Source organism: Triturus cristatus, chromosome 2_2 (assembly GCF_964204655.1).
Source record: "Triturus cristatus chromosome 2_2, aTriCri1.1, whole genome shotgun sequence".
Taxonomy (NCBI): Eukaryota; Metazoa; Chordata; class Amphibia; order Caudata; family Salamandridae; genus Triturus; species Triturus cristatus.
Window position 1 is genome coordinate 1,164,080,533 of NC_140582.1, and position 25,585 is coordinate 1,164,106,117.

Genomic DNA, 25,585 nt, shown 5'->3' on the forward strand with positions numbered 1-25,585 from the left:
ATGGATATCTCTGAGGCTTTCTCAGCCACGCCCTTTTACAGTACGACAATTTCTCCCCTTGGGGATGCAACTAGGAGGAACCGCTTTAGTTCTTTCTCCACTATTTCTCCTGATGTAGTGGTCAAGCATATTCTAGAAGCCAAATCCAGCTCACCTGGTCAATGCTACTGAGGAGATCAGAGCAGTGATGGACTGAGGGGGGACAGCCGCCCTAATCCTCTTCGATTTATGAGCCGCATTTGATATGGTGGATCACAGCTTATTACAGAAGGGTCTGGAATCGGTGGGGGTACAGGGAATATGTAAAGACTGGACGTAGTCAGAAGCGTAGCACAGCAAGTCTTTATTTACGAACTCCCACGGGCACGAATGCTTGCCTGTGGCTAACCACAACACACACGTTATCACCAACTGTCATTAAACACTACGTCATCGCAGGCAGCGCGAGACGCTGAATGTACGCCTCGCGCTCAGGCAGCGCGAGGCAGGTCAAGCCACTACATATCTCCTTTTCTTGGAGAACAGAGAAATAGAGAAAGCAGCGAAGGGGAGAGCAAGAGACAGGGAAGAAAGAAAGAAAGAAAGAAAGAACAAACGAGAGAGAAAGAGAGAGAGAGAGAGAGAGAGAGAGAGAGAAAAAGAAAGGAAGTGCAGGAGAAACACAACAGTGGCATAGAGAAACACAGAAAATCATTGACGGTACCTAACAGGAATATTAACTGTTCTGGTACTCCTCCTGACAGCGGCGTGGCTGGGAGAAGAGCTCTGGACATCAAGTTTACCTTGAGAGATCCTATGACAGACCTCACTTTTCAACATGGGACACTTGACGTCATTGAGCACATTTTTAACTTTCGCCACCTTGTTACTATTCCACCAGTCTTTTCCATTGACTCGAACCGCATTTCCACACACTTTATCCACCACCACAATTTCCCCATACTTAGCTTCTCCTTTTCTTACAAAACCTGGTTTCTTAATTCTGATCCTGTCTCCCACCGCAAATTCTCTGATCTTAACACGCTTCCTTTCATCAAAGTACTCTTTTTGTTTGACCTGGACCTCAGCAGACTTGGACCTCACTTTCTCATCCATTTCTTGGGGAGTAATCCATTGTGCTTTGCACGCGTGGGTTCGGATCCCATCCTCGTCGCCACTTTCTCATGTAAAGACTGGGCGTAGTCAGAAGCGTAGCACAGCAAGTCTTTATTTACGAACTCCCACGGGCACGAATGCTTGCCTGTGGCTAACCACAACACACACGTTATCACCAACTGTCATTAAACACTACGTCATCGCAGGCAGCGCGAGACGCTGAATGTACGCCTCGCGCTCAGGCAGCGCGAGGCAGGTCAAGCCACTACAGAATAGCACTGACCTTACTAGCCGCCTTTCTGAAGGAAAGGAGACTAACAGTCACTATGGGCAGTCTTCGATCGGAACCATACGTTTTGCCCTGTGGAGTCCCTCAGGGATCCTCCCTGAGTCCAACTCTTTTTAATATCTGTGTTACGGAACTTGCCTCCTTGATTAGAAAATGTGGCTTTTCCTTGACGTCCTATGCGGACGACACCCAGATAGTTGCAGCAGCATATAGGAAACAAGCCTCGCCCGCCCTGCAGTTTCAGAACTGCATGAGAGAGGTAAAGAAATGGATGGGAATGCATTGTCTGAAGCTAAATTCAGATAAGACCAAAGTTATCATCTTCGGTAATCTGCAACCTAGATGGGACAATCTCTGGTGGACACCTGAGATGGGGGAAGCGCCCAAACCGGTACAAAAAATGTAGGAGTGTAGATTGACACTAAATTAGCACTATCACATCAGACTAATGCTATTGTCTCCGCCTCACATTTTCTGATAAAAAATGTGAAGAAAATCCTGCCGTACATTACGATAGATTCAAGAAAGTCGGTGGTCACTGCACTGGTACAGTCTAAACTGGACTACTGCAATGGTCTCTATCTTGGTATGCAAAAGCAATACCAAAATAAACTTCGGACATTCCAAAACACTACCGCTTGGCTACTGGGCAACTTTTCCAAGTATGACTCAATGTCCAAGGAGATCCGTAGACTCCATTGGCTCCCGGTGGGTCAGCAAATCAAGTTCAAAGTTGTCTAGATAGCCTATAAGGCTTGCAACAACACAGGACCTTTTGCTCTTAGACGACTTTTTGACTGGTATCAACCAACCAGACAGCTGCGATCCGCAGGTGCAAGATTGATGAATGTTCCAAAAATACTAACCACAGGCTGGGGAGGCCGAAGCCTATCTTACGGCACCGCAAAACTGTGGAATACACTGCCGATCGAGCTCAGGGAAGCCACCTCCCTCATTACTTTTAGAAAGAAGTTAAAAACATGGTGGCATATCAACAACAACCGGCGATAATTATCTGTAAGCGCACTTAGCGCTAGGATAATTATCGCCGGCTAGCGTGAATTTTTATCGCTGAGATAGCGTGCTATTAGCAACGCTTATCTCAATAGCGATAAAAATCCTCACGCTAACAGGCCAACGTGAGATTAGCGCTGGAAACCCAGCGATAATCTCACGTTACCTTGTTGATAGGGACAGGCAAATTTAGCCATGATATCCTCCTTCCATAGGATATCATGGCTAAGTCTGAAAAATACCAGACGTAAAAAAGCAGCGTTAACCGCGGTTAGCGCTGCTTTTTTTGTCTCTAACAGGGTTAGCGACATTCTGGATAATAGGAAAAATGTCGCTTAGCGACATTTCTCCTATTATTTTACTCTGGAACGCCCCCTTTGCATCTCATTAGAGATGCAAGGGGAAGCGTAGAGTAAAAGGGTGCTAACATGCAAATTTGCATGTTAGCACCCTGTTGTTGATAGGGCGCTAGTTTTATCTCTGCTTTTTTGGCTTTTAAAGCCAAAAAAGCAGAGATAAAACCCTTGTTGATATGCCCCATGGTTATTCCAGGATTGATCCCCAGGTGATGAATACTGACTGCATCCATAGCGCCAAGACACCTTTGGGTATTCGCGCGCTCTACAAGTCTCACTAACATAACATAACAAAAGAATTTAATTTGCTAGAATGATCTTATAATGCTCCCAGGAGAGTAGAACTCCTATTGCCCGAAACCAAGGCATGCCACAGTACAGTTGTGAGAAAGAGAAATGCCAATGAAAGATACACATTCATACATATAAAATGCTCAAAATGCCATATCCGATTCATTTATACATAGCCTTTACAGTTATGGTTCACTCTGCAAGGAAATACAGTGAGGTTGAGGTATACGTTCAGCCTGCATTAATGACAGTGTGTAAACGTCCTCACATGTTTGCAACATTTGCCAATTTGTAGCTAGTTACAATGCTTTCAGAATGTTCCTTTATATGCAAGTATAAGTAGAGAATGGATGCAAGATTGGTAATTTTATTTTTAAAGCAAACAAAGTATCCAAAAAACAAAGGTTGCAGACATTTTTGCTGAAATATTGTGCAATGTATTTCCTTTTAAAATAAGATGTAACCAAATATATTTTCAACCTGAAAAAACCGAGTAAGTATACAGCCACTACATATAAACTATGGCATATTTTAAGGCCAACTTTAAATACTACTTTGCTATAGCATGATTTAATATGTTTGATGCATGCCAATATTTTAAAACTATATTAGCAGAGAATCAGTAAAACCAACCCGGGCCCTTTTTAGGTCTCGCTGTTGCATGACATATGATTAGTTTACAGTGAGCTTACCATTGGCTGGCTTCATTGTCACTCTCAAGTGCTTGCTTACCATTGGTTGCCTTCATTGTTACTCTCATGTGCTTGCTTACCATTAGTTGGCTTCATTGTCACTCTTGTGTGCTTGCTTCTTATTCATCGGCTTCTGTAGGCTTTCCTTCCTCTTCTTGTGTTTGCTTTCCCAAAACCTCCTGCATGCCCTCCATTGTCAGCTTGCTTGCCCAGCCCCTCCCACCCACCCACCATATGCAGTCAGCTTGCTGCCTCAGCCCCTCTTACTCACACTTTATCCTCAACATGCTCTCTCAGCCCCTCTTGACTGCCCTTTGTCGTCAGCTTGCTTCACCAGACGCTCACGTCCACCCTCCATTGTCAGTTTGCTCACTGAGGCTCTCTGCCCACCCTCAGTTGCCCTTGTACGTCCCCTGTAACTCCTGCCCACCCTCCGTTGACCATGTGCTTCCCCATTGTCTTTTTGCGTGTCCGGTTCCTCCACCCGGGCCCTTCCATCCCGCCCTCCCTCCCTCTTTGGCTAATCTCCCAAATCATTCCCCTGTGTCTTTGTTCTTTTTTTAATAAAGAAACAAGCATTCACACTTAGCATAGCACTTTCCTGAAAAAACTCTTTGTAGCTATGCTGCATTGCAGCCTTGCTGCTGTACAGCATCTCTAAAAATCATTACTAAAGCCAATAGCTCTGATAAACGACAGCTATTTTCTATGCCAATGCTTGTCTAAAAAAAGTCACAAAAGTTCATCCAAAGGTCTAAGGCTTCACATCAGTACAGATTTATAGCTTTCAGAAATTCACTAGAGTTTACAGAAGTAGGCCTAGTTTCCAGCTTTATTACAAGCAAACGTTTATGAATTACATGTTTGAATGAGAAAATATACATACATACAGTTGCTCATGCGAAAATGTGCTGAGCAAGTGCAAATCAATTTGTTAAAACTTTTATGACTTTTTCTCCCCAGGGAAAAAATATTTTCCCCTATAGAAAACTCCATTCCAACAGTGGATAAATGTTCACTCCTGCACTTGTCAGCAGTAAGTATCCAAACATTTCCAAGGTGGAAAGGTGTTGGAGAAGAGTTGGTGAATACATTAAACATATATACATTTTTGGGTGAACTCAAATGTACAGGGCACTCCAGCCTTAGAACAAACACGTCCTGCCTATTTCCAGCACTTGTGAGATTTGCTCACCTGAAAATCGTTATGGGAGTAAACCCTTTTATGAGTGAAAAACTAACTTTTGCTTGTGGAAGTCATGCTAATCAAAACATTTTGACTCTGATGAGACTTTGCATAGTTTTAAAATGGAAATGTCCAGCCATTGACATAGCAGTTAGTATGTACTCATAATTATGGCAAACAAGGTAACTGTGGTATAATGAGAAGAAGTGATGTGTCCAAAAAAACACAATGGGCCTGATTATGAATTTGGCGGTGAGGCGCCAGGACCGCCCTGTTGCTGCACTGCCAAAGCTTCCTCCTGTCTGGCAGACTTTTTTTGCATTTCCACAGCAGTGCCTCTAAAAATGGGCACTGCAATGGGAACGACAAAAACAGTTCCTGCATGGCATCGACTGTTAAGTCCATGCCTGGCAGTAACTGGTGTGCATGCACACAGGGGGGCACATGTTGGCCACCCTGTGTGCATCCACATGGCGTGTGGCATCAGGGGGCCCTGTAGGGCCTCCTTTGTGTCCTCTCCACCACGGTTTTCATGGAGGAGGAAATACCATCAAATCCGTGGCAGACTAGAAACTTGTAATATGCTTGGAGGGACTGCGGTGGTCCCACCTAGCATATTACTCGCTCTACACCGCCGCACCACCGTCAGGGAATGGCAGTTCCCTGGCGGCTGTGGCAGGCAATGGTGGTCCGACCAGCCTAATTGTACTAGGGCAGTCGGTAGACCGCCACCGCTGAACCCCGTGAGTCTGGCATTCCGTGGATCACTTTACTCGTAATCAAGCCCAATGTGTTCAAGTGGAGAGTACCACCTTAATCTTCAGTTGGCAACATAAACACTTGCACTGCAAGGATAAATCAAACAAAATACCCGGAGCATTTAGTGGAATCGAGCGAATTTCTAGAGCTATTCACAAGTTACTTCCTCAGAAACTAAAGTTAGAAAGAGAGCAATGATATATCTTGAACTCTGCTATAACTAGAGCCGAGGCATAATGAAAGTGCTGGCATATGCAGAGTCCTGCTGTAATCAGAAAACCAGCATAAACTGAGCCCATTCATAGAAAGCCTCTGAAGATGCAGCGCCTGTGACTATTCAAAGATATGAGATGTGCAGAGCCCTGGTATGCTAAGAGTCTGGCATAATCAGAAATTGTATAATCCTAGATTTACTAAAATCCACAGCCTGACCTGATACGAGCCCTTTCATAATCAGAAAAGCTACTATCTTAGCTGTGATTGATGAGAATTACGCCATATGTCGTCTCATTGCGTAGAACCAAATGGGACAAGTTTATGTTTTTTGCAGGACAAATAGATTTCTGAAGCATCTAGTCTCTTGGGTAAGGAGACGTTTTATCAAATTCTATACCCCTGTATTTCTTTTTTTTTTTTAAATAGAAGAGGTATGTGTCCCTATCATTTCTGAAATATTTGTGTAATTATGAGTCAGAGCAAAAGGCCGAGCAATTGTAGGAGGTAATTAGGGGTGGTAAGGTGAAATTGATGGCCAACTCTAACCTTCAACCAACACCAGTTGTTGGTTGAGAAAGGGGGAGTCTACATCCATGTTTGATTATTATTGATCATACCATAGACTTCAGTTAACCTATCTGGCATCAACACACAGGAATGGGACTGGATAGGATGAAGGTGAGGAAGATCATATCATCATACCCCCTCCCTGAGGAAGGTGGCCTAAAACTATTGCACACAGAGAGAGCAGATACTTTCTCCACAGACGTTCTTTGGACTTTCACCCTTCACGTCACCAAACTACTGATTCTTGTAAGGCCCATCCTGCAGGTTGCATCCATCCATCATTGAAACAACATTCCCAACTATCGCCAAGAGCACAAATGTTGAATGCTGTCTGTCTGAGGGACCTCCCATTGGTGGATTGCTTACATGACCTGTAGTTGGATATTACCAGACCCATTCATCATCCTTTGGCTCAAGGGGGGGGCTGGCATTTGGGGGATTATGTGAGTAAGAAGTGCTGCCTGTGACTCAAGATGTGTTATTCATTTTGATTCCAAGGACATTGTTCTGCATTGATTAATAAGTAGTTAACAGGTGTGTGGGGCTAATTGTTCTACTGTATAAATGGAGGTTTCAGTACATAAATGCCAACGTGTGTAGAGTTCCCATTTCCAGGAGTTTAAAAGAGTATTTGTTTTTCTCCTTAAGCAACTGAATGGAAACTGTACTTTTGTTTTAGTTAGAAGTTTGCTTAAAGTAAACACTAGTTTCCTTAAAGTAGGGATCACTGCCCTAAGCGCACCACATTTTCCATACATCGTTAGTAATTTTTTCCCAAATATGTACATTTATTGATTTTCACTATAGCAGTGCTTTTGTTTTTAGCTGTTATTTACCTAAAATAAACCCAGTACTTCATACTTGAATTTTGCATTCTACGTTTTAAAATAATATTCTGATCATTACAGCACTGTGTTCTTTATTTCTCAGACATATGTATTTTGAATACGTTTAACTTAACGAAGAGAGTGTCTGTTGTGTGATTAATTCTTTCTTCAAACAAGAAGACGCCGCTCTTGCCCTAACACTGTCTAGGGATGTCTAACAAGGTATGGTCCTTTTCTTTTGCATCATCCATAATTTGAAATTCCTTTGTTAGAAATAGGTTTGCCTTTCCTTTATTTATGTCAGATTTTCAGCACCGTCAAGAAGTTATGTAGCTTCTAATAGCAAATTTCACAAATTAGTTTTTTATTGTAGAAGATTCATTATTCACAAAAATGTAACTAACACTTGATGTATACTGTTTTTATTTAAATGTGTTAACATTATAATACCTAGACCTTCAGAGCCATTATTTGTTAAGTTACCTGAAAATAAATTGACTATTTACTGTTTAAGTTTATGCAGTCCTCAGGTCTCAATCTTTCTGTGGTAGTAATGTTTATGAATCTTTGAAGTTAGTTCTGTGCACAGTCACTAGTTAGACTGAGCAAAAGTTAATGGATGATTCTTCCTTCACACATATTAGATTACTACAACACCCTTTATCTAACGTGGTGCAGTGTCTCACACTTTCTTATATTGTCCTCATGCTGGCGATAGGCCACATTGTCACAACACCCATTATCTGGTGTGGTGTTGGGGATCCCTCAGTGAGGCCAGGTTGGAAAGCCAGTCTAATATGGGCGAAGAATTAAACTTGGTTTCTCAATCTGGCATCACTGATGCATTTCCAACACCACATCAGATAAAGGGTGTTGAGGTAATGCAGAGTGTCACCTGCATGAGGGCAAGTTGCGAATGTGTGAGGCACTCCAGTGTGCATCAAAAAGGGTGTTAGGGATCAGAAAAACGCGGTTCACTGACTAAATATCGAAACCGCAAATATTGTGGGACATAAATATCATGTCAAAAATACCGAGCACAAAAATATAGTTATCCTATACTTATAATGTAAATGACAGAAATATAGAAAAAAAAATCATTATACACTAAAATCGAACACAAAAATACAGTTGTTTAATATAAACATAGTTGAACATAGTAAAGAATTTAATATATTAACATTAAACAGTAATATAATGTAAATTAAATATATTTAAATGATTTAAAATTTTATATAATTTTTACACTTATTTAAAAAAAATCATATATATGTGCATGTTTATTTAAACATATATAATTTAAAACCAATATTAAATGAATAGTAAAGTATGTTACATTTGACAAATGTTTTGTAAACTTAAAAAATTATCACACACATTTATATATATCATAAATTCCAAACTGTAACAAATAAACTAGAAAATATTCTAAAAAACATACCAATTTAATTACACATAACAACTAAGCAAAATAAAAATGACATTTTGCTAAAAATATATTACACATTGCAATCACATAAAAAATAAATATAATATTAGATTCAATACACATAAACATAATAATACAAATTCAAACAATATAAACAAAATTATAACATTATAGGGATAATACATATGCTATTCCTACTCCAATCTCTGCAAAAGTAGGGAAATCATTGGATTCAGGAGGGGTAAAATTCACTATTCCAACTCCAGTCTATGCAACAGTAAGAAAATCATTGGACTCAGGAAGGGTGCAAATTACTATTCCCATGCCAGTCACTGCAACAGTAGGGAAAGTGCTGGGATGCGGAGGGGTAAAATGTGCTATTCCCGCTCCATTCAATGCAACTGTAGTGAAGGCGTTGCACTCAGGAGCGGTAACAATTTACCATTCCCACTCCAGTGGGTGCAACAGTAGGGAAAGTGTTGGATTGCGAAGGGATAACATTTACTAATCCCTACTCCAGTCTGTGCAACAGTAGGGAAAGGGTTAAACTCAGGAGGGGTAAAATTTACTATTCCCACTCCGATCTGTGCTACAGTAGGGAAAGCATTGAACTCAGGAGGGGTAAAAGGTACTATCCCTTTCTAGTCTGTACAACACTAGAGAAACTGTTGAATTGCAGAGGTGTAAAATGTACTATTCCCACTCCACTCTGTGCAACAGTAGGGAAAGTGTTGGAATGCAGAGGGGTAAAATGTATTATTCCCACTCCAGTCTGTGCAGCAGTAGGGAAAGGGTTGGACTTGGAAGGGGTACAATTTACTATACCAAATCCAGTCTGTGAAACAGTAGAGAGAGATTAGGTCACTTCAAACAAATAAAATATTGCCTTTACAATGCAGTCACTACCCCGACTGCGACGCTACCATGCATTACTTTAACAAGCAAAGTTGTTGCAACAACTTGCTTTAGGGGGCGCTGGACTTTGGAATAGTATACATTACTATTCAAACTCTAGTCTATGCAGCAGTAGGGAAGGTGTTGGACTTAAAAATCCAACACCAGTCCAACAACGCACCCCCTACAGCAAGTTGTTGTAATGACTTGCAGGTTAAAGCAATGTGTGGTAACATTGCAGTCGGGTAGTGAATGCATTGTAAAGGGTAGTCTTTTTTCAGACTGCGTGGTAAAAGATGTTTTCCCGCACATGCCCATATACAATCCGTAATCCACCCTGGGTATTTCATGAGAGCTGGCTGGGCCCTGATGAAGGCCAATAACCTCATATTCACAAGCAGCTGGAATTCTGTTTTGGCCCTGTATATGCTACTACCTTAATGGTGGAATCTATGTGATGGATGATCAGATTTCTGTGCTATATCTTGTGTATAAAATGGGTGAGATTAACGAATACCGAGCCCATGGTTTGCTTAACTGCTACACATAAGATGTAAAACCCATAAAAATATTTTGAAAAAAAATATTTGGGGGGTCAGCATACCTAATATATCACGAATACTACACAGCCATATCCACTATTTCAATACATCATCCTTAAGTGTTAGCAATTGCCAGGTGCCTGCATAAACTAGTCAGGTTCCACAGCTCTTATTCGTTCTTCTCGCTTACCCAGAAGAGTTTTTTTTTTGTAAGTACAAGCATGTTTTTTTGGGAGAACTAATGCAGGTGAGTGCTATCACATAGTAAGGGTCAGACTAGGACACAAAATAGGCGTGAGCACCAAATTAAAAATGGACCTCATTAGTGAATTAGCTGGGGGGAAAAAGAAGTGGCGCATGTTTGCAAACAGAGGCAATTTTGAACTTGTAAAGTGACACTCTTTGAGTGTTTTGCAAGGTACGGAAGACAACATGGATTTGAGTTTGCCGCAGGCATTGTTTTCTTTAATATTAAGGCAATCAATAGTAAAGACCAGCCCAGCATACCAGAAAACAGGCCCACAAGCAGCTAAAAAACCAGCCCATACACTGATCTGTGAGGCTAGCCTGTCGGGCACTTCCTCATTGCCCTATAGGCCAGTCCGATTCTGCACATAGTAAGAGATATCTAAAATCAGCTTCCAAACATTCTGAACGATGTCTGAGGGGCTTTAAGTGGGCAAGTGTCTGCCCCTTTAGATGGAATTCATCAATCAGCATCTAGAAATAGTTACTGATGGACTCTATATCAGTTTATAGGAAAAAAAGGCTTGCTGTAAATTGTGAGTTGGTGGCTGCCCTGGAAGCAGATCATTCTTTGTAATACGGCACACTGTCCCTGTTTGTGGCTGGTGCACCTATTACAGTGTGCCATTGCGCAACCAGGGAAAGTGTACCTTATTAGGTCTCGCCTAGGCAGCGCATGCGCTGTCCCTTCGAGACATGCTGTATCTAGAATATGAGCTTTAAGCACCAGCCATCTTTCTAATTGACTCCCTTTACTGTCCTTTGTAAATGTATGCTTTTCTTTGAGTAATATACTCAGCAGCCCCTCCTTCTCTACTTTCGTAACCTCCCATGAGGTCTGCCCCTGTTACATGTGCTGTTAAGTTTCATATAATTTCTTAGCTTACAAGCACTCTTTTTTATTGTTGCTCTTTTAGACTCAGAAACACGCTTGCTCCCACACTGGTATCTCACACTCCTCCCCCTACTCTCTTGTGCTCACATCATACTGCCACTCACTCCATCTCCTCTCCTCGGTGCCACCTTCTTACCCCTGCTTGTTATTTGAAGGCTGCGTGCCTTTTAATGACACACACTCCACGTCAGATCAAAAATAAATAAATAGGGAGTGCTGTATCTCCCCGTGGCGTGCCTTCTCTCCCCCACCTCCCGCCAGATGCCTGCCTCTGTTTTCTTCGGGTGGCGGCATGTGCAGGTCTGTTAACCCTTTCCCCCTCTGCTGATACTTTCAAGAATGTGTATTGTTATACGCTGTGTGCTGCTGCTTTAAAGTAGCGCTGCACTAAGCTCGCTGACTTGCTGCTGTTTTCAGATCCCCGGGTGTTTGATAGATTCAGCAGTTATCATACGGTAAGATTACTGCAATTTGTTTCAGTTTAAGAGAGGAGGTAGATGTGTGCTTTCGGAGTCAGCGCAATTATTTTTATTAGAAGTCCACGCGCCCTTTAGTGACATGAGGTTACACAGCGAAAACAAAAAAAAAGCCTTGTAGTGCTTCTCACAGTCTTTACGTGGTTGGGTGAAGGGACCTTTTAATCTTTCTGACTTTTCAACATGATGCACGCACGTGGCTCACAGTGGGCCAATAGGTTTTTAGCTAGCACAGCGGCAAACACTTCCACTTTCAAACAGTGCTGATGGGCGGCAACTATGGAACTATGGAACTATTGAAACTGACACCCTCTGAGGCGGAAGCCGGAGGTTTTGTTGCTCTTTTTAAAAACACTTATCTGTTTTGTTTTCTGTTTTTAAACGACCTCTACCTGATTAAAAAGGACAGGCTTCCACTCCACTTACAGCGGACATAGCGCTGTCTGGTGCCAGAGTCGGAGCACGAACGCCTCACCCTCGCGACACGAGGCCACGCCTCTCAGCCAGGCCACGCCCTCAACCTTCTCCCTAAATGTGCCCCCAGCACAAGCGCAGCGGACGAGCGCAGCGGGAGCGCCGTTTGCGCGCCGAAGGCGCGCTTAAGGCAAGCCCGTCTGCGCCCGTCCGCGATCGCACGCGGTCTAGGGCTAGACCCCATGTCCCTCGTGCGAATCATACACGGTGGAGTAAGCTAGAACTACTAGCGCTTCGTCCTAGTACTACTGAGCAGTGCAAGCACAAACTAAAAGTAGAGGACAACATAGGTTGTGAACACTGTCACTTCTCCTACGATCCTGGTAGAAGCATGGCCACTACGGACAATACCCTAGAATGCGGACTGGTTAATGTCCGCTCTTTACGCAAACACAAGCTAGATCTATATGATCTACTTACTGAAACACAATGGGACCTGGCATTTTTAACCGAAACCTGGCTGGATGAGGAATCCACGCCTGACGCCTTGGAGGCACTTCCAGAGGGATATACAATATACAGACTAGACAGACCTACAGGCAGAGGAGGGGGCATTGCAATAATTGCACAGGAAAGTCTCCGCTGCCAACTTAACTATGTGCCTATCTTGGACAGTGAGGCAGGGAGCTTCACGATAAAAGTGAATAACAACCACACACTGGAAGGTATGTTAATTTACAGACCCCCCGGCCCCTCAACTAGGTTCGAGGAGAGTCTAGTTGAATACATTATAGAGTCCTCGATATGTAAAAATAAATTCATGGTACTTGGTGACCTCAACCTCCATTTCAACAATCCATCTGATAACACCAGCAAAAACCTCTGCCAAGTATTAGAAGCTTTACAACTTAATCAAATTGTAAGCGGGCCCACCCACCAGTTAGGGAACTTACTAGATCCCATATTTGTTAACTGGGGGGAAGTTGAAGCGAAGACTCCCATTCCCATCCCCTGGTCAGATCATCACCTGGTACCTTTCACCATTCATATTCCTGAAGGTAGAGCCCGACAACCCACAGCATTATACCACCTAAGGCGAAAATGGGCCTCTTTCTCCCAGTCCAAGTTCTGCGAGGAACTAACAAAAGGAGGCGACCCAGGGGGAGATGATGCAGATACAGCTAACTCCAACCTATGCAAACGCATCTACGATGCATTAGATCTCACAGCCCCGCTATCTGAAATTAATCCCAGTGACCGTGCTCAAAAAACCGCACCCTGGTTTACTACTGAACTGCGGAATGCTAAAACCTTACTGAAGAGAGCTGAAAGGCAATGGCGTCGGGCTTTCTCCAAAGATACTAGAGAGGTCTACCTGTCAGAGAGGCGAGTCTACCATGGACTGATTAGAAAGGCAAAAACTACACACTATGAGACTAAGATCAACGAAGCAGGTAACTCGACAAAGGAGTTATTTCTACTATACAAAACTCTCTCTAGTGGAAAATCCGCCACTGTCCCTGATGACTGCTCGCCTGAATCTTGCGACAGAATCGCAGACTTTTTTGCTGAGAAAATATCTAAAATTTACTCGGCTTTTCCAACTCAACCCACGAATGGGATTGAGTTTGTAGAACACTCTAGGGATAGGGGAAACTCACTCACCCTTACCAACTTTGTTACCCCACCCACAGAAACTCTCCTAAAAATATGCAGATCTGTAAAGTCGGGTTCCCCACGGGACCCTACTACTCCCAAACGACTAAAAGACAGCCTGGGGGCCTTGGAGCCTTACATCAGGCATCTACTGGATGTGTCTTTTATGACAAAGACGGTGCCTAAAGAATGGAAAAAAGCGGTGGTCCTTCCGCTCAGGAAAAAACCTACCATCAGCTTTGATAAATTGGATAATCTGCGGCCCATTTCTCTCTTACCTTATCTTGCCAAGGTGGCAGAGAAAACGGTCAATATCCAACTTATGGATTTCATAGACAAAGCTGCCTTACTGCACGACACCCAATTTGGCTTCCGCCCCCGCCATTCTACGGAATCGGCACTACTGACGGCAGTGGAATCCCTAAGACAGGGGGTGGATGAAGGTCATACTATGGCCCTTATCCTACTGGACCTGAGTGCTGCACTCGACACTGTAGCTCACTCCACCTTGCTACAGTGTCTGAATGATGGAGGTATAACTGGAGCCGCACTCCAATGGTTCCTATCCTTCCTGACGGGAAGAAGTTTCCAGGTCCGTCAAGGGGACCACTATTCCCGAGACATAGAATTGGGTCAGGGCGTTCCTCAGGGTTCGTCCTTGAGCCCAACTCTTTTTAATCTCTATGTCTCCCCAGTGGCTCCAATTGTAGTGGGACACGGACTACAAATTGTTACCTATGCCGACGACACACAGTTGGTTGTTTCCCTCTCGCGTGCACCCGGCCTTGCTATGGACAGCTTCAGGGCTTGCATGCAAGATCTTGCAACCTGGATGTCCACTAATTGCCTTAAATTAAATGGCAACAAGACCGAGGTGCTCGTGGTGGGAGGCAGCCCATCTGTCTGGACGTCGGCATGGTGGCCACCTTGTCTAGGTGAGGCCCCCACACCTCGGAAAGAAGTCAGAAATCTCGGGGTCTGGCTAGATATCGACCTGTCTTTCGGACCACAGATCAACAGGGTGACGGGCATTTGCTTCAGTATTCTAAAAACTCTGCGGAAGGTCTTAACTTTTCTTCCTACGACCGCCCGCAGAACACTGGTGCATGCCCTTGTCACCTCACGCCTAGACTTTGGCAACCTACTGTATCTAGGAGCTACCTGTAAAGCGATAAATCGACTTCAGGTGCTACAGAATGCTGCAGCCCGCCTTATCTTAAACCTCCCAAAAAGATCTAACTCCAAGGACGCCCTCCAGACACTCCACTGGTTGCCGGTGAGGAGCAGAGTTGAATTTAAGTCCCTCTGCACCTGCCACCGGATCCTCGCTAAGAAGGCGCCAGCACCACTCCTGAACCTCATCTCAAGGTATGCACCAACCCGTGCATTGCGCTCCTCGCAAGGAGGCTTGCTTAAGGTTCCTAAGGTGAAAAAGGCCCGTATGGGAGGTAGATCCTTCCGATACCTGGCGGCAAAAAGCTGGAACAATTTACCTCTTAACCTCCGACTGGACCCCTCCGAATCCAGTTTCCGGAGAAAATTAAAAACCTACCTCTTCTCAAAATAGTGGGCTCCTCCCCTACTTCTCTCTCGGAGTGTTTCAGTTCAGCGCGGGGACACGCAGTTTGCGTAACCAGGCGCTCTATAAATGCCCCTTAATAATAATAATAATAATAACATGCCATCCACGTCCACTATTCACGGTATGCATGGGTTTATCACAACGCTTTAATTGTTACGTTTCCGATTGTTATTCATTTTGTTGATCAACCAGCTAGTTTCCCGACATACCATATTTATAGAAATACATGTAGTATATGATATAAGGCTGAAGAACCCACTTGAAACATTACGTGTGGTCGGGTGCCGGTAAAAATGCATCATAACTAACTAAAGGAATATAGTTTTTCATTCAGCCGGACTGTAATTATTGCTGCAAGGCTATGTGTGGAAAGATGGTTTAGTTGCTCTTTCTGCTCGATTTTTATGGCTTACCAACAACTTAGAAGTTTTGTGTTTGCCTTGTTTTTCTGTTTTTTACTTGAAAGGATATATGCAATAAATTTGTTGTACGCTCCCGCAGGATAGTGGAGAATGCTTGTTCCTTCGGGTAAAGCTGCTAACGTCCCACTTAGACTGCTCACGCCCATCAATGACTCATTGCTCATCTGATGCCCTACGTACGGTAATTGGTTGTGCTTCAGAAACACTAGTTGCTCTAAGCTAAAGCCCCGTGACAGTTCACAATGGTTACTCTGGCATTTGATTACAAATGTATTTTAAGCAATAGTCAAATATTTCCAATGTTGTTGATTCCCGTCAAACAGATTACATCGCACAGTACAGAATTTGTATTAGTGATAATAAAAAGAACATTTGCGCCTTACTCAACAAAAACATTTGTGGCCTATTTCTCTATAATTACATTACATGAACCAGCTCTGAAAAGCTTCATGAACCTGATGGTTGTCTTTGATGCCAATTAAAAGGCGGGGTTAATGATAGCGGTGGTTGCTCACAGGTGGTACTGTGAGATGCCAAAATATTTTCTCTGAACTTGGAAATCCATTTATTCGTTGCATTCAGACAAATTTGGTCTCTTAGGTGTCTGCTCTGGCTCACAGAGTAGGGTGTGCATGGAGATCATGTTCCACCCTCCCCGACCACCATGGCTACCTTTTTTATATTTCTTTTTTTTAATGGAATATGCAGTGTTGCTCTCTGAAGCATCACTAACTTTGCTGGGAAGCAGGAAGCATATCATTTGTGTTGCTTAACATGACCACAGTAGGACCCTCCACTTTTCTATCTCTTTATTAGACCCGTTTCTGTGATATTATTTTCAAAGGGGCCTTGGGTATATAAAATGTGACGGTACACATCCATAGATACCCAGATGTTAACATTTGTAAACACTTTGCTCTGCTGGTCTCCTAAAGGTATACTGAGTAAGAGAAACTTGAGTCATTAAAAAACATGACCCCTTCTCAGATTGCCCTTTGCCTGTTTTGATAAACATATAGGATCTTGGTGACCCTTCTAGGGCAAAAAACATGATAGTCCGCTGCATGTGGAGTTTGTGCATGGCATGGGTGGAAAACTCCACATTTGATACGTCTACCGTTTTGTTTTTCTTTTCCTTTTTAATCTGACGTAAGTCGCTGAATGTGGAAACCATTTTAGAATGGGCATGTTTTTTTAAAGTACGCTACTCCTTCTTTGAGACACCTACAGTTGCATATATTGCAAGCGCCACTTGAAGGACATGTTAAACTAGTTTTAATATTTAGATGGTATTGCATTGAGAATGAAGGTGTTTTTGTTAGTGAAATACTTCCCTTCTAGTTGTGGTGTTTTTGACTATTTTAGACAGTGGTGTCTTTTCTGAGGTAACACTTCTCCAACTAGTGAGCGTACGCATGCACAGTCTGTCTAAATGAGAAATGCCACAACCGTAAATAAAAAGCGCATGTACAACTAGTGCTGCTCCCATTCTCTTTAAACCTTTCTTTAAAGGCAGTAGCAGGCAGGGGTGTCTCAGAGCTTAGCCACAAGCATTCTTCCATGCATACTAAATGGTACCCTTGCTTTGAGAGATTTCATGTTGAACATGCACCATCAGTAGTATACACACACAGACATAAAGCTCAACAGACCAACCGCTAAACTGCTTCATCTGGGGGGGCGTGACCTGGCGATCCAACTTGTTGGACGCGCACTTGGCAAGCTCCACTGAGCCCGTCTCCAATATCCTTCATTTCTCCTGCTTTGTCAGCAGAATTCACTCTGAAAGTCCCCGTGGCGCTTAGGAAACCAGAGAAGTATCCAAAGGTCCGAAAATTAGCCGTGCTTTTGACATTTTGAACGGATCGGCATGGTATGAGGCCTGGGAGTCCGGAGAGCGCCCTGGAGGTGGAGCCAGTCGATTGTGGCTACGGGGGACAGATCCACAACGCTGCCGCACATCGAGAGGCGCGAGCCTGCAGCAGGCCGATGGGCTCTGCGGGGGCAGATTCAAACAGGAGGCGGCGGCATGTTTTCTGATTGTATCCCCCGGGAAACATACGTTGTGGCCTGAGGAGGGCCTGGGTATCCCCTTTCCCCCCTGCTGTACCTCGGCGGCTGAGCTGGTCCGCACGGGGGGATTTGGACGAACGGGGCAGTTGTTGGAGGTAGGAGCGACACCTCCGGAGGCCTGGGGCATAAGCCGGAGAGCCCTAGGGCTGTGTGGCACTCTGCTGATGGACGGTGGGCCGATTTACACGCGGCGCAGAGGCTGTACGGGGGGGTGCCTGCACACATAGCAAAAGCCGGCCTGGTGAGTGTTATGATCTCTCCTCCTTGCCCCATTTACTACAACTCGGCGGTCAGCTCGGGCCGCGCGGGAGGGTGGACTGTTGTACCGTGGCTGGTAGGAGAAGGTAGTGCCCCAGAGCTTGGGTGCGTGCGTGTCACTCCTAGGAGCTCGAAACATACTGGGCACAGGCAGGCACGGGTGACACCCGTTAGGGGAGGGGGAGATTCGACTACCCGCGGATGCGACTGGGTGAGCACTCGGTGCGGCTTGTGGGTGGGAGGTTCCACCTGTGTTCTACCCCCTCAGGAGCCACTATGCTAGGCTAGGACAATGCAGACTGAGTCCAAGCGGAGGAGAAGCCTGCGGATCTTTTGTCTCAACGCTTCAGCTCCCGTTGGAGCCCACATGCCACCTCCGCCACGACAGATACTTCAGCAGTTATGAGGTATTGGGGAAGCTGGGCATAACGATTTCTTTGTCGGTAACCCTAAGACTCTATTCTTGGCTGAGGTCCACTGGCTTCTCCGGGTATGTCCAATCGACCCTTTTGAACATGCCCTTTGATGGCCGTCACCTGTTTGGCGAAAAGGCAGACACCATGCTCAAGCGCTTCAAGGACTCTAGGGCTACGGCCAGATTATTGGGCCTCGCTACCACCTTGCGCCCTGTGCAGTCTGCCTTTCGTGGCTACGGAAGGGGTGCCCCACCACGTTCCACCCAGGGCCTCAAGCCGGCGCAAACTGCTCAGCCTCTATGCGGCCGGGAATGTGGGACCCAGCGCCGTGGGTCTGGGGGCCAGTGGGCGGACCAGTCCACCAGTGCCCCCTCTGCAGCAGCCTTCCAACCTTCCTAGCTCGACCTTTCAGGGCCACCAGTTGCCAGTGGGCGGCAGGATCCACCATCACCTCACCCACTGGCACAACATCACGTCGGACAGGTGGGTTTTGCAGATAGTCCGAAGGGGCTACTCCCTCCCCTTCGAGACTGCCCCTCCCACCATGTCACCAACACTCCTTCTCATGTCGGAGGATCACTTGGTCCTTCTCCATCAGGAAGTTGTGGCTCTCTTGGCCAAGGTAGCTATCAAGCAAGTCCCTGTGCCAGAAGTAGGTTGTGGTTGCTACTCCCACTACTTTCTGGTGCCCAAGAAGGACAAAGGCCTGCATCCTATCTTAGACCTCAGAGATGTCAACTGCTTCCTCCGGAAAGAGAAGTTCAAAATGTTGACATTGTCTCAGGTCTTGTCTGCCCTCAGCACTGGAGACTGGATGGTAGCTTTGGACTTGAAGGATGCTTATTTTTTCACATCCCCGTCCTGCCGGCTCACAGGCGTTACCTACAGTTTATAGTAGGCCATGTGCATTTTCAGTATACCGTGCTACCTTTTGGCCTTACAGCGCCCCTCGGGTGTTCACAAAAGGGATGGCGATGGTCACAGCTCATCTGCACAGATCAAGGGTTCCAGTCTTCCCCTATCTTGACGACTTGACGGGGTAGTTGGGTTATTTATGTTCATCTTCACTGGAACACTGCTTTGTAGGGCTACTATTTGTGCTCAGAATATAGATTATTTAATGTCTCATATCCTGTGATGTTTCTACTTTTTCATTTTTACTGCATCACCCATTTATTGAACCACTGTATACTTGTTGGCAGATTCTCGCCCTGCTCGTTAATGCTACTGGCTCTATCAATGGCAACCTCCACAGCTAGGTTGCAGGCCCCCACAGGTGACCTTCACATCGTTAGCTGGAATGTTAGGGTCCCGCTCGACAAAGTAAAGAGGGGGGCCATACTCCAACAGGCCAAACGCTATAGGGCAGACATCTTCATACTGCAGGAGACGCACTTACTGTGAACGAAGACCCTTTGCTTCCGTAGATATAGGTATTTCATGCTGGGTTCACGAGGGGATCCTGGGGGGTAGCCATACTTATCCACCGATGGGTCTCGTATAAACACTTCAGGTCATGGGTGAATACCCAGGGCCTATATATTCTCATCATGGGTACTAGTTACAAGGAGCAGTTGGTGCTGGGTAGTGTCTATGCCCCCCGCCTTTGACCTGGCCATTGGTTGAGCGCCTCACGAACCTGTGGGCAGACATACCTGACGGGTTAGTAATTGGAACGAGGTTATGGACATGGGTAGGGACAGGTGGAAACAGGGAGGCCAACCTGTGGTTTGTCAGACCACCAAATTATACACTCTGGTGTCAGGTTTGGGTTGGATGGACCCCTGGCGTAGGTTACATAGAGAAGAACAGGGCTACACATACCTTTCAGCAGTACACGGATCATTCTGCAGACTGGACTATATATTTGTGCCACTGGCGGCATGTCGCACCCGAAAGGAATCACTGTTGAGGTCCGAAGCCAACATCATGAAACTTGAGCGAGATAGTAGGGAGGCAGGGGGTGGTCTGGCCCGCCGTCAGTTGTTGATAGCGAGACAGACCCATGCAAATCTATTGATGGACGAGGCCCGATTGACTTGGTTGGCGTCCCGCAGTAGGATGTATCAGTGGGGGGACAAGTCTAGCAAGCTACTCCACCGCTTGTGTCAGGGAGCTTTGAGCCCCCTGGTTCTCCCTGGAGTGCAAGGACCTAATGGAGGGATTCTCGGAGATCCCTCTTTGATTGCTGAGAGTTTTGCACACTACTTCGCAGACCTCTACACCCCAAAAGAATCCCTACCAGAAGAAATGGTACACCGCTTCATAGGAGATCTCCCGCCCCGGACCCTCTCTGACGAGGCTCGGGCTGAACTAGACCTTCTGTTTATGGAGTAGGAACTGTCTACAGCTTTAGGGGACTTAAACTCCGGGAAAGCCCCAGGCCCTAACGGGTATCTATGCGAGTTTTTTAAGAGGTATTTTATGAAATTGGGACCTCGTCTCCTTAGAGTGATAGATGAGACGCAAAAATGCGGAAGCCTCCCGGGGGGCTGGAGGCATGCCGAAATAGTTGTGTTCCACAAGCCGGGCCGACCCCAGACCAACACGCCTCATATCGCCCCATCTCCTTGGTAAATATAGAAGCTAAATTCTTAGCCAAGGCATTGGCAAATCGACTCCAATCCCATATTATGTCCCTGATTCATCCAGACCAGGCAGGATTCATGCCTCAAAGAGTGATGCGACATAATATTCGTCGAGCACAGGTCGCGGCGGCCACTATTCGGGGATTGGATGAGCCGGCTGCACTCCTTTTAGCGGATATGGACAGAGCTTTTGATTCCCTCCGCTGGACATACTTGCTTGCCCTTTTAGATCGTCTAAATATCGGTTCCCGCTTCTTGTCCTATCTTAAGATATTATATACGGACCTTACAGCCTCGGTCCTATTAGATGGGGTACCCGCCAGGGCTGCCCACTGTCGCCATTCCTGTTCACTTTGGCGATGGAGCCCTTAGCGGCATGGGTGCAGATGGATGCTCAAGTCGCAGGATTTGAATGGGCCCAGGGGTGTTCAGACCGCATAGCCTTATACGCTGATGATGTCCTTTTCTTCTTGACAGATATTAACAGCACTTGGCCAAGGTTACTTCGCATCATGCACATATATGGGGAATCGTCTGGCTTGTTCATGAATCCTTGTAAATCCACCTTATGGATATTGGGGAAACAAATGGAACTGGACACCTGGGCCTTGGCAGTGCATGTCTCTACAGTAGGTGTAAAATATTTGGGAGTCTTCCTGTCTGACTCAGCGAGAGTGTCATGGGACCGTAACGTGGTGCCGGTGTGGGCACGGGTACGCGAGGAGCTGGAGACCTGGTCTCATATGCCCCGGTCCCTCCGGGGTCACTCGCCCAGCTACAAGATGGTATTGTTGTCATGACTGCTCTACCAATTACAGAATCATCCTCACCCTGTCTCCCCAACATGGTTTCGCCAGATCAATTCGACCCTGGGCCAGTTTCTGTGGGTGGGAGGGCATCCAGAGTGGCATTGAAGACTTGCTTTCAGTCGACATACTGTGGGGGGTTGGCCACTTCGGATGTACAATCGTATTATATGGCCTCACACCTACTGATCTTGAATGATTAGTGGTATGGAGATAGGAGTGACCCCGCATATGCGGTGGAAAGACGTTGCATGGGGTTTGCCTCCCTACATACTATCTTATACTCTGCCCCTTTGCATAGAGCTCTGCCGTCAGCCACGAGGATAGTCTTTCAGGTGTGGAGACAGGCTCTGCAGAAAATGGGGTGTTGGGGCAAAATGACGAGGAAAACGCCACTGTGGTCTAATGGGAGATTGCCTCAACTGGCGGCGTTAGCGGGTTTCCGAGGTTGGGATAATATAGGGATTTCCACCCTGGGTGATGTGATGCTGGGTACAATTCTGAAGTCTTTTTGGGATCTCCAGCAGGAGTACCAGATGCCAAAGACCCAATTCTATAAATATCTCCAATTTCGGCATGCTATACTCCCTAGTGTTACCGGACTGGAGTCTCTCCCTGAATTCAGCCCTATTGAAGCTAAACTCTTCATGGGAGACCTACAAGATCACAAAATCTCCAAAATCTACCAATCGCTAGAAACAAATAGTCCCACCACACTAGATAAACTTAGGACGGCATGGGAGGGAGATCTTGGCCCACTAGATGGAGACGATTGGAACGTAGCGCTGGCATCCCCTCAAGGGGCTGTGATTGCAATGCGGCTCCGACTAGTTCAATTTAATTACCTACACCGGGTGTACTATACTAGAGTCAGGCTGTGGAGGACGGGCCTTGTGGCATGTCCAATATGTCTTTGATGCAATCGGGAGGAAGGCACCTTACTTCACACAGTGTGGCTGTGTACAGCGCTCGCAAGGTTCTGGCGGGGGGTATTGGTCTGTTTGGCCCGAGGTTTTGGGATGGGAGCTCCCCTTCCCACCTAAATTAGTTCTTTTGCATATCATGGAGGGAATTGGCGGGAATATTTAAAAATGCCATTCATTGCTTTTGGGTCTCATACTAGCAAAACGAGATATCGCACGAAAATGGAAGGCAGAGGTCCCGCCCTCCGTATCTGCATAGAAAAACGGTCTCGATTTTAACATGGGGTTGGAGATTCCTATCTTTAAAGCACGGGGATGCCCGCAAAAGCATCCGAAGATTTGGAAACGATAGTCCAGATTATAGATGCCTGTACCTGGAGCCCATTCCATCCAGAGATGATACGATCTAGAACTGTTAGCGCAGGACTGAGGTACATGAGACAAGTGGTTAAACGGACATCACTCTCCACTAAGCCAGAGTGGAGGTGGTGCCTGAGATGCAGTATTGAGAGGTGGGTTATGTTGGGTACATTTGATTGTTTTTTGGTTTATTTAAAAAAAAAAGCATATACTCAACATGTCAATGTTAATCTTTTGTACTTTATACTGTAGCAGATGGCTTCTGGAGTGCAGAGCTCTGCATTATATTTGACACTTGACGCAATAAAATATGTTTCTAAACTGCTTCACCTGCTGCTCATACAATACGGTTAATCAATTTTAAAATTCATACTTGGTTCACCAAATCCAAAATCAGCTGCTTTACCTCTTACGTTACTCCACTGCAAACAAAACAACATAAGTAAAAATAAAATAATTTACAATGCTAATAGCTCTAACTTTGACAAATGTGAGACAGAGTGTATTGCAAATGTTTGTTTATAATATGGCCCTTCGTGTCCAAATTAGATTTCACTAAAAAAGCGTATTTCTAGCTCCAACAGATCAAATGGCCACAAAATGATTCCACTCAATGACATACGCTTTCCACAGGTTTACTAATAACCTTTAAGTTGCTGCTTGTTGTATTTGGGTGCTGGTACTAATGGGGTGCAACTTTACCTAGGCAGCTATTAATAGGGGTTGAGATGTGAAAACAATGAAATAATACTGTCACAGTTTGTGCAAAATTAAATAATACTGTCACAGATTGTGCAAAATGATATAATACTGTCACAGATTGTGTTAAATGAAATAATACTGTCACAGTTTGTGCAAAATTAAATAATACTGTCACAGATTGTGCAAAATGAAATAATACTGTCACAGATTGTGTTAAATGAAATAATACTGTCACAGATTGTGCTAAATGAAATAATACTGGCACAGATTGTGCAAAATTAAATAATACTGTCACAGATTGTGCAAAATGAAATAATACTGTCACAGATTGTGTTAAATGAAATAATACAGTCGCAGATTGTGCTAAATGAAATAATACTGTCACAGATTGTGTTAAATCAAATAATACTGGCACAGATTGTGCTAAATGAAATAATACTCTCACAGATTGTGCAAAATGAAATACTACTGTCACAGATTGTGTTAAAGGAAATAATACTGTCACAGTTTGTGCAAAATTAAATAATACTGTCACAGATTGTGGTAAATGAAATAATACTGTCACAGTTTGTGCAAAATGAAATAATACTCTCACAGATTGTGGAAAATGAAATAATACTGTCACAGATTGTGCAAAATGAAATAATACTGTCACAGATTGTGTTAAATGAAATAATACTGTCACAGATTGTGCAAAATGAAATAATACTGTCACAGATTGTGCTACATTAAGGCCAAATTGCACTTTTTTTGTGCTTCTTCCATTGCATTTAAGGAATAGCAATTTGCGATTCCTTAAATGCAATCACAAAATAAGGAATTGCGAATTTTGCGATTCCTTATTTTGCGAGGCAGTTTTTCTTTAATACATACCAAAGAGCCAAATTGTGATCGCAAATGCCGCAATTCTGCAAATTTCAGCATTTGCGATCGCAATTTGGAATGATACATATGGCCCAAGGTATATAAACAATGCCCTCAAGGACGGATCCTGGAAATCCTTTTCTAATCTACTCCAGAAATAGGATCTCACAATTACCCAGCAAAAGTGATACAACCCCCTATAACACTTACAAAATACCCTCTAATGCAGTATTTTCATGCATGGAAAGACTATTGGGGACAATATTGTGACTCTACGCCATCTTCATTAACTATAGTTTTTCCATAAATAACTTCTCCAATCTCTGTGTCTGGTGGGAGCTACGCCTCCAGACTCAGTTCCAAGAGAAAGAATGATAATCTATTATAGCCGGCTATAACAAAGAATTTAGGGAATCCCGTTCGAAGTACAGCCTTTATAAGATCTTCCATTGCTGACACTGTTATCCGCCTAAGCTATATAGTGCTAAACTCTGTGCAGATTCCTGATGTTGGAAATGTGGGGAATACAATAGCGATATTTTGCACATCTTGTGGGAATGTCAGAAAATCAGGGATTATGGGCGTCAAATTTGGGGTTGCTCGAGGACGGACTTAGGCACATCCCCTTCCTTGACAGTACGCATATCACTGCTCCATGATCATTCAGCGTTTCTGGACACCTTCTCCCAGAGGACTCATCGGCTGTCTACAGTGTGGGGTGCTGCATAATCAGTCTGATGTAATCTT

At 44.7% G+C, this 25,585-nt stretch overlaps 1 long non-coding RNA gene across 1 annotated transcript in view; it reads left to right on the top strand.

The window, feature by feature from the left end:
- LOC146863290 (uncharacterized) overlaps positions 1-25,585 on the top strand; it is a 354,056-nt gene that overhangs the window by 320,276 nt on the left and 8,195 nt on the right. Inside the window, exon 8 of the long non-coding RNA XR_014978589.1 lies at positions 7,396-7,514. This is a non-coding gene — a long non-coding RNA (uncharacterized LOC146863290). The remainder of the gene's footprint in view (positions 1-7,395; positions 7,515-25,585) is intronic.